Source organism: Triticum aestivum, chromosome 2B, assembly GCF_018294505.1.
Source record: "Triticum aestivum cultivar Chinese Spring chromosome 2B, IWGSC CS RefSeq v2.1, whole genome shotgun sequence".
In the NCBI taxonomy this organism is placed as follows: domain Eukaryota; kingdom Viridiplantae; phylum Streptophyta; class Magnoliopsida; order Poales; family Poaceae; genus Triticum; species Triticum aestivum.
In genome coordinates, this window is record NC_057798.1 from 451,033,193 (window position 1) to 451,042,729 (window position 9,537).

Below are 9,537 nucleotides of genomic sequence, written 5' to 3' on the forward strand. Positions count from 1 at the left end.
CGCGCTCTTCCCCCGACGGCCTCCGGCAGGAGGCTGACCTCCGCAGCCAGCTCTCCTCCCGCCCGGCTCACCGTTCGCCGGCGCGCGACCCCCGGGACTCCCGTCGGTCCCCTCCCCGCCACTCTCGCCGTTCCCCGACGCGGGAGGAACGCTCCCACTCGCCGGCCCGTCGGGATCCTCCCCGTGGGGACTCTCGGGGCCGGGCCGACTTAACTGGCCTGCGCTCCCCCGCGCGAGGCCGGTCTCCGACCCGGCGCTCACCGGCCCGCGATGGGCGTGGCTCTCTCCGGTCCTTCCCCCCGCGTCAGGCTCCCCCAGCCACTGAGACCACCGCCCCTGACAACCGTTGCTACCAGCCTCCGCGTGCCCAAGCTGCCTTCCCGCCCTCCAACGGCGGCAATGGGAACCGTGGGCGCCAGGGCGCTAAGAAGAAGAAGAAGAAGGGGCTGCCTCGCCCCCCTCCTGCCGCCCCCTCCGCCGCCGTGGTGACTCCGGCCTCGGGTGCCGTCACCGCCTCCAAGGGTCCCCCGTGCTTCAACTGCGGAGTGCCAGGCCACTTTCAGGTGGCTTGCCCCAACCCACCGACCTGCTACCTCTGCAAGGAGGCCGGGCATCCCGCGGTCCTCTGTCCGGAGCGCCCGGTCACGGAGGAGATCATGATGTACGGCCACGGCATCGAGGACATGGGCTTCTTCCACATCGAGGTGCCGGAGCTCCCGCCTCCTTCCCCCTCGCTCCTGGCCCTGGTGACGGTCGTGGGGGAGGGCGTCGCCACTCCGGCTCTGATCGAGGCTGAGCTCAACCACCTCTGCCGTTGCAAGTGGGACTGGCAGGTGACGTCCACCGCGCCCAACGCCTTTTCGATGATCTTCCCCGACGCCATGAGCATGGGCTTCTGCACCCGCAGCGACAACATCACCTTGGCCCTCAACGGGATTGTGGTGAACATCTCCGAGCCGAGGTGGGATCCCAAGGCCGTGGCGGTCCTGGACACTGCGTGGCTCCTCATCGCCGGCCTCCCTGACGTGGCCCGGTCTGAGCGGGTCATTCGCAGTATGTCCAAGATCCTGGGCAAGGTGGTGGTGGTCGACGAGCTCTCTCTGCGCAAGGAGGAGGAGGTCCGGGTCAAGGTGAAATGCCTCGACGCCTCCAAGCTCCACACCACGCTTCGGGTCTTCTTCAACGATGACGGCTACGACCTCACCATCTATCCTGAGCCACCAAACCATGTCGGCCGCCCCCGCCTCTTCGCCGACAGCCTTCAGGGGGGCGGGCCCACGGATGCCGATGGCTCCCATCACCGTCGCCCCGCCACTCCCGCTTTGACGACAACGAGGGGGACGACGACATCTCTGAGCGCTCCCGCTCTCCTTCTCGTGAGCCGGCCAACCCCCCATTGGGCCGCCGCGGTTCTGGACAGGGCCGCTCCCGGGTTTCCGCTGCGGACCTCGCGGTGGCCCTTCAGCTGCCCCCCCCCCCCCGTGGCGCCCTCTCCCCTGCCTCGGAGTCGGTCAGTGACATCTCGAGTGTGGGTCTGCTCGTCGTCCCCCCGTCTTCGCCCCGCTCTCCGTCCGCCGACTCCGCTCGCCGTCCCTCTCTGCTGGGCCCGGAACCTCCGTCCCCCCAGGCTCCGACCCTCCTGGGCCTCACGGGTGGTGACGGCGGTACCCCACCCCTCGGAGAGCCCTCCCCGGTGCCCCCGCCCGCGGGGGAAGCGTCGGGCGACACCCTGGAGCTTGTCGCCCCGCTCCCCCCGCCGGTGGCCTCCGACGCCCGCCCCACCTCCCCGGCCTCCCCGGCTTCCGTGGTGGTCGTGGTCGTCACCACGCCAGGCTCCGCGGTTCCTCCTCCGACGGTGGCTTACGCCAGGCGGCCCCGCTCCTCCTCGACCCCGGTGACTGCGTCTCGCCGCAGCGCCCGCCTCGATGCGGCTCGCCCGGCCGACGCCTCGGTCCCGTCCATCGCCGAGCGGGCTGAGATCCGGGCAGCTGCCCGGAACCTGGAGTCAGGTGTGGATCCCGCCCTTCCCAGTTCTTCCTGTTGTTCCTTTTCCGCTCTTGAGGTCGTCCCTCTTCGGCACCTAGCCAAGGTGGCCACTGACTCGCCCATCGTCTTCAGGGGGGAAGTGTGTCTTTCCTTAGACCAGATCGCGGCCATTAGGGCCCGTGAGATCCTTGATGGCAAGTTGGCTGAGACTCGCGCTCGCCTGCGTAAGACCCCTGAGGAGCTGACTGCACATATTGCTGGTCAGCCCCCTCCGGTGGTCGACGGGGCCATTAGGGGGCGCACTCGGTCCCGCACCGCTGCTCTCCGCGCCCAAAGCGCATCCCGTGTTCTAGGGTCAAGCAGCCCCCCGATGGGGGTTTAGATGCGGGCCCTTTTTTGGAACATCCGCGGCTTCGGCCATGATGGCCGTCGCCGCCAACTCATCGAGTACGTGCGCGATGAACGCATTGACATCGTTGCGATTCAAGAAACCATGCGTGCTGAGTTCTCCCTTCATGAGCTCGATTGCCTCAGCTCCCACCTTTTTGCCTGGCACTGGCTCCCTTCTAGTGGGACCACGGGCCACTCCGGTGGCATCCTCTTAGGGGTTAAGGATGCCACCTTCGAAGTGGGCAGCATGGATCGGGGTGAATTCTTCGTTAGTATGGAGATCTTTGAGCGGGCCCTGAACTTCAAATGGGAGGTCGTTATTGTCTATGGTCCGGCGGATCACCGCCGTTCCCCGACCTTCCTTGCAGAGCTACACCAAAAGATCTCCGCCTCCCTCCTCCCAGTAGTTGTGGGCGGAGATTTTAACCTCATCCGTTCACCTGATGAGAAGAATAATGATAGGATTAACCTCCCCTGGATGCAGTTGTTCAACGACTGGATCGTGGAGCTCGGCCTCCGTGAGATCGAGAGAACGGGGGCGAGATTTACCTAGACTAACCGCCAGGCCGACCCGACACGATCCGTACTGGACCGGGTCCTAGTTTCTCCAGAATGGGAGTTGAGGTGTCCCCTGTCTTCACTGCGGGCGATTACCCGCATTTGGTCGGACCACGTCCCTCTCCTATCCTCTGCGAACGAACGCCCCCCCTGCTCGCCGCAGTTTAGGTTTGAGTCCTTTTGGCTCAACCAGGCCGGCTTCCGGGATGCGGTTTCGGCTCGTTGGACGCTTGCTCGTGCCTCCCCCCATCGCTCCATGTCCGCCGTCGACTCGTGGCACTTCTGCGCCAAGCTTACACGCCAATTCATGAAGGGCTGGGGTGACAATCTTGGTCGTGACCTCCGCGAGCGTAAGCGATCTCTCCTGCTGGCTATCCAAGCCCTGGACGCTCGGGCCGATTCCTCTGGGCTTTCTCCGGATGAGTGGGTGCTGAGGCATGATCTTGAGGATCGGCTTTCCTCCATCTACACCGATGAGGAGGCTTACTGGAGGGTGCGTGGGACCCAGCGATGGGTGCTCCATGGCGATGCGAACACTGCTTATTTCCAGGCAGTTGCGAATGGACGACACCGTAGAAACTCCATCCACTGCTTATGGGCGGATGACGTCCCCCTTGTCCACCCCGCGTCCATTCGGGCTCATGTAGACGACTTCTACAAAGCCCTCTTCTCCCCCACCCCTCGGGGTGGGGCTAGTCTCGCCCCCGACACTTGGTCGGGGGCGCAGCTGGTCTCCGACGAGGCCAACGCGGCCCTTGTTGCCCCCTTCACCGAAGTCGAGGTCCTTGCGGCCATTAAAGGAATGAACCCTTCCTCGGCCCCGGGTCCGGATGGCCTGCCTGTTGCGTTCTTTAAAACATTCTGGCAGACTGTTAATCTGGAGGTCATGGCCTTATTCGAGGAGTTCTATTCGCGTTCTATGGACCTGGGACGCCTCAACTATGGGATCATTACCCTCATCCCAAAGGTTTCGGGCGCCTCTGATATTCGCCAGTTCCGCCCTATCACTGTGATTAACGTGATATTCAGGATCCTGGCCAAAGGGTACGCCAATAGGGTGACCCTGCTTGCTGACTCGATCACTCACCCGAACCAATCGGCCTTCATCCAAGGCCGGTTTATTCTCGATGGCGTGTTGGTCTTCCATGAAGTCCTTCACGAAGTACGGGCGAAACATCATCGCGCTGTCTTCATGAAGCTTGACTTCCATAAAGCCTATGATACTGTTCACTGGTCTTTCCTTCGGGAAGTGCTGCTGCGTAAGGGCTTTGACGATCGCTGGGTGACTCGCGTGATGCAATTAGTCTCCTGTGGACGGACTGCGGTGAACATCAACAGCGAGATTGGGTCATACTTCCCCACTCTTTGTGGGGTTCGTCAGGGTGACCCGTTCTCGCCGTTCCTGTTCAACATGGTGGTTGATGCTCTGGTCGCCATCCTTGATAAGGCTAAGGGTGCCGGCCATATCCATGGCATTGTCCCTCACCTAGTCGGAGGGGGAGGGGTCTCCCTCCTTCAATACACGGATGACACCATAATAATGGTGGAAGGTTCTACTCAGGACGTGGCTAACCTGAAGTTCCTCCTCCTGTGTTTCCAGCAGATGTCGGGCCTAACGATCAACTTCGATAAGAGCGAAGTGATGGTTCTTGGCTACCCTCTGGTGGAAGCTCAGGCTATTGCTGATCGCCTGAACTGTTGGCTGGGGTCTTTCCCCACGACCTACCTGGGGATCCCCGTTAGTGATTCGCGCCTCACCGTGGCGGATCTCCGCCCTACGGTGACCCATATGCAACACCGCGTCGAGCCTTGGAAAGGGCGTTGGCTATCGAAGGCTGCGCGCGTGATTCTCATCAACTCCTCACTCGCCAGCCTTCTTTGGTTCCTCATGAGCTTTTATAGCCTCCATGAAACGCTGCACACGGAAATTGCCAAGTACCAATCCAGGTTCTATTGGGCTGGCGACGATGACAGATAGAAGTACCACATGGTTAGTTGGCCGGACATTTGTAAACCCAAAGACCAGGGGGGTCTTGGGATCCTGTCCTCCCGCCGCATGAACATCGCCCTTCTGACCCGGTGGTTATGGCGGATTGCTAATGGGTACGGAGGGTTGTGGCTCACCATTATCCGCAACAAATACCTCCGGGGACAGCCCCTAGCTTTCTGTCAGCGTTCGGGCAGATCACAGTTTTGGCAGGCCGTCGTCCAGCTGCTTCCTGTGCTTCGCATTGGCACGTCCATCTCGGTTGGTTCTGGGTCCGCGACCCTGTTCTGGTTCGATCGATGGATCGGCGACACCCCTCTGGCCGCCCGCTTTCCTGGGCTCTTCGCCATTGCAGTTGACCCTCGGGTCTCTGTTGAGACGACCCTTATTGACTTAGGGCGCCTCGCGTTCCGTTTCCCTTTCGGCCCGCCCGAAGTTGCCGCCTGGGATGCCCTTCTCTCGATGAGCGTCGCCGACGCCCCGGACGCTTTCTCGTAGCGCCTAGAGTCTTCCGGACGCTTCTCCACTAGGTCCCTGTACGCGGCCATCGCGCCTTCGCCCGCCCCCGAGCCCTTTGGTTTGATCTGGGATATTCGCTTGCCACTGAAGATTAGGATCTTCCTTTGGCAATGGATTCGTGGCCGCCTCCCCTCCGGAGTCGAAGTCCTCAAGCGTAACGGACCTGGAGATGGGCTTTGCCCTCTATGCGGCACGGTGGAGGATGCTAACCACATCTTTTTCACGTGCCACACGGCCAAGTTTCTTTGGTCCAGTTTCCGCAAGACGGTTGGTGGACAGTGGTGTAACTCCAACTTCCCCGACCTTCTAGCGGAAATCCATGCCCCCCCTCGCTACCGCCATATTCGTTGGCTTTGCGTTGGGGTCCTCGCCTGGACGCTGTGGACCATCCGCAATAAGCTTGTCATCCAAAAGGTCCCTCTTCGACGTGCTACTGACGCCATTTTTAAAATGTGTGGGTACCTGCAGCTTTGGCGGCCGCTTAGCCGCCCCCAGGATCGAGACATCATCGCCACCCTCCTCGCCGACCTTCGATCGCTCGCCTTCCGCTTGGCGCCACCGCTCCCCCCCCCCCCGAGCCTGACTAGTTGATGTCGTTCTTTTCTGTTCTAGGGCTTGTTGAGCTGTGCCCTCAGCATTAACCCTCTTGGGATCGTGTGTGTGTGTGTACTTGGTGTGTGTTTGCGTGCGTGTGAACCTTTGTGGATTGTTGGCTTGGGCAGTTGCTTTATAATATAAAGCGGGGCGAAAGCCTTTTTCGGTAAGCCAAATCCCTATCTAAATCAAACTGTTTCTAAAAAATATCTAATTCAAACTATTTTTTTATATTTTTCAAAAATCTATTTTTTTTCTTATATATGTTTATCTTCATTAACAAACACTATGTTCCCTTCAAAAAATAAGTGCAAACACTATATTGCATAATTATATAATTTTTGCCATCTCGTCTTGATGCCCACTATATCGAATAATTATATTTTTTTTGTGTATGTGCATCGGTTCATCAATCAATTGGTTAGTTAATAAAGTTGTCAACCATTTAAATTTATAACGATATATGCTATTTCAAAATTAAAATAAAGAAATTTGAGGGCCACATTTCTATTTCGCACCGGGGCCTCAAATTTCTGGAGACGGCCCTGATCTTCAACAGGCGCGTCCGCGCGATAAAGTTTGGTTTTAGCGCACGCTGGCTGGTACGGACGCTCCAGCGGTGGCGGGAACTTACCACGCGCGGGAAGCGTTTGCGCGCTCGCGGGAGAAAGCGGCACGCACGCTCCAGCTCCTATAAAATCCCACGCTCGCCACGCGCACAGAACACAGCCACGCGCCCTCCCCTCGCAACCTCGCCGCTTTGCCGCTTTCCGCACCACCACCACGCCACCATGCCGCCGCGCCGCCGGGGTTCTTCAGGCTACCGCGGCGTCCGCGAGCGCCCCAACGTATGTCGTAGTAATTTCTATCTAGTTGCACCGTAATTCTATTTATCTATGCTTTCGAACTATCTATCTAGTTGCACCGATGTAAAATACATTTGTATCGTTTTTTATCTATGCAAAATTATAATTTTAAAAATGTTGTAGAATGAGCGCGCGCTGCATTTTTAGCGCGCCTGCTGGAGCCAGCGCTGCGCGCCGCGCCAAACCAGTCGATGGGCGCGCGGCAAAGCAGTTTTTAGCGTGCGGCGCGTTCGGCGCCTGTTGGAGATGCTCTTAAACTAGCCACAGTGGGGGAGTAAGGCCAACTCCACCGCACGATCTCAAAACGGACGTCCGCTTTGGCCGGATTCTGTTCCTTTGGGTAGGGCGATGGGGTCGTGTCCGGGCCTGTCCTGAGATGCGGTGCCTGTGCGCCCAGCGCGCGGACGCATCCGTTTGCCCCATCCCGTCCGCCAGGGCCTAAAATGCTCATATTTTTATATGAAAACAAGTTTGTACGTCAAATATTAATTGTTTAAAAATTAAAATAGTTTTACAAAATAAAAATAGTTTTATAACCAAATCGAAATTGTCTTGAATGAACATAAAATGAACAAATACATCTATTGGTTGCCAATATGACCCCACACGTGCTCAACCAAATCATTTTGAAGATCCACATGAGTGTGCCAATCACGCAGCTCATGATGGAACTGGACAAACTGATCAAACGTGGTCGGTTCTTGGTGCAGGGGCTCAACATTGTCACCTTAATAATCAAATCCTTGGTCAAAGATACTGTCATCATGCTCGTCCTCGACGATCATGTTGTGCATGATCACACAAGCAGTCATCACCTCCCAAAGCTTCCTTTCATCCCATGACAATGCAGGGTATCGAACGATGCCCCATCAGAATTGAAGCACACCAAAAGCACGTTCCACCTCCTTTCTAACACTCTCTTGCATTTGGGCAAATCTCTCTCTTCTCACCTTGGGGCTTCGAGATTGTCTTCACAAAAGTTGACCACTAAGGATATATACCATCAGCTAGATAGTATCCCTTGTTGTACTGGTGGCCGTTGATCTCAAAGTTGACAGGTGGGGATTGGTCTTCTGTAAGCCTTGCGAAGACTGGAGAACGCTGCTGCACGTTGATACCATTGTGAGAACCTGCCATGCCGAAGAAAAGAATGTCATATCCAAAAATCTTGCGAAGTCACCGCTTCTAATATGACAATGCACTTGTTAACATGCCCCTTGTACTGGCCCTGCCAAGCAAATGAACAGTTCTTCCACTCCCAGTGCATACAATCTATGTTGCCAAGCATGCCTGGAAAGCCTCTAGCTGCGTTGGTCGCCAACAATCTCTCTGTATCAGCGGCAGTTGGCTGCCTCAAGTACTCTGGGTCAAACATCTCGATCACAGCCTGGCAGAACTTGTACATTGACATCAGACATGTTGTCTCACTCATACCAACATACTCATCCACCAGATCGCCTGGAATTCCATACGCAAGCATGTGGACGGCCGCGGTGTATTTCTGGTAAGAGGAGAATCCAAGCTTGCCAAGGGCATCCGTCTTGCACTCGAAGTATGGGTCATGAGTGAACACATGCTTTGCCATTCAAAAACGGCGACGGAATTTATCCGGCTTCAAGAGCGGGGTGTTGGAAAAGTAATCGGCATAGAGCAGGGCGTGGCCTCTCTCCCTGTTGTGGTTCAGGTTGGGAGCACGGCCAGGGACTGACCCCCTGTAGCGAGGAAGCTGCAGTTGAATGTGGTCGTGAACGACCAGTGCAGCCACCACAAGATCTTCATCATCCGACGATGAATCGTCCGATGAACAAAGGAAGTGGTGGAAGAAAAACTCGTCTCCACTGTCCATACCTTTATGGGCAAAATGTCGAACACCTTGCGGTCGTGGTGGCGAAGAGGTCGCGATGGTCACCTCGACGCAGCAGGGGTGGTTGCCGGCCGGCTACTGGCCGCTCTGGAGCTCTCGTCGGAAGCTGCCGCGGCCACCGTGGTACGTCGCCGGCGGTCGCGGTGAGGAGGCGGCCGAAGAATAGCGGCGGCGCGGGGCGGGAGAGAGAGGGTCAAAGCGTTGGGAGCGGAGGGACTGCTAGTGTCCCCGACAGGCGGGCCAGGGGAGGACAAGGGCGTGCGTCGCGGCCGTCCGCGCGCGTCCGTTTCACCCCAAACCGAGCGCAACTTTGGGCCGGGATGGGTCGAAAACAGACGGAATCCGGACATTTGTCCGTTTGAGGCCGCGCGTTGGGCCGCGCTATTCATCTGTTTTGCCCCAAACGGACGCACCCGGACAAGATGGGGTCGCGCGGTGGAGTTGGCCTAACATACACTACTAACATACACATATCCCTAGACTATGTTACTATCTTCATAATAGATAATAACATAAGTGTGGTAACATGTAAAGCTTTATTTATTAGGTGATAGACTCATATTGCATTGGGACATGTGATGTTATAGTAACTAGCTAAGTTACTCAAACTACCTCTCTCCTCATGAACTCATTGTCACGTAAGCAAATTTGCTAAGTTGGACTCGATATTACTGCTAAAGTTACTCCCTTTATGGCTAGTCTTAGGGCATCTACAATGCTAGGAGCTTACATAGGTGCTTACAAAGAAAAAAAGGAATATAACAAAATCAGAA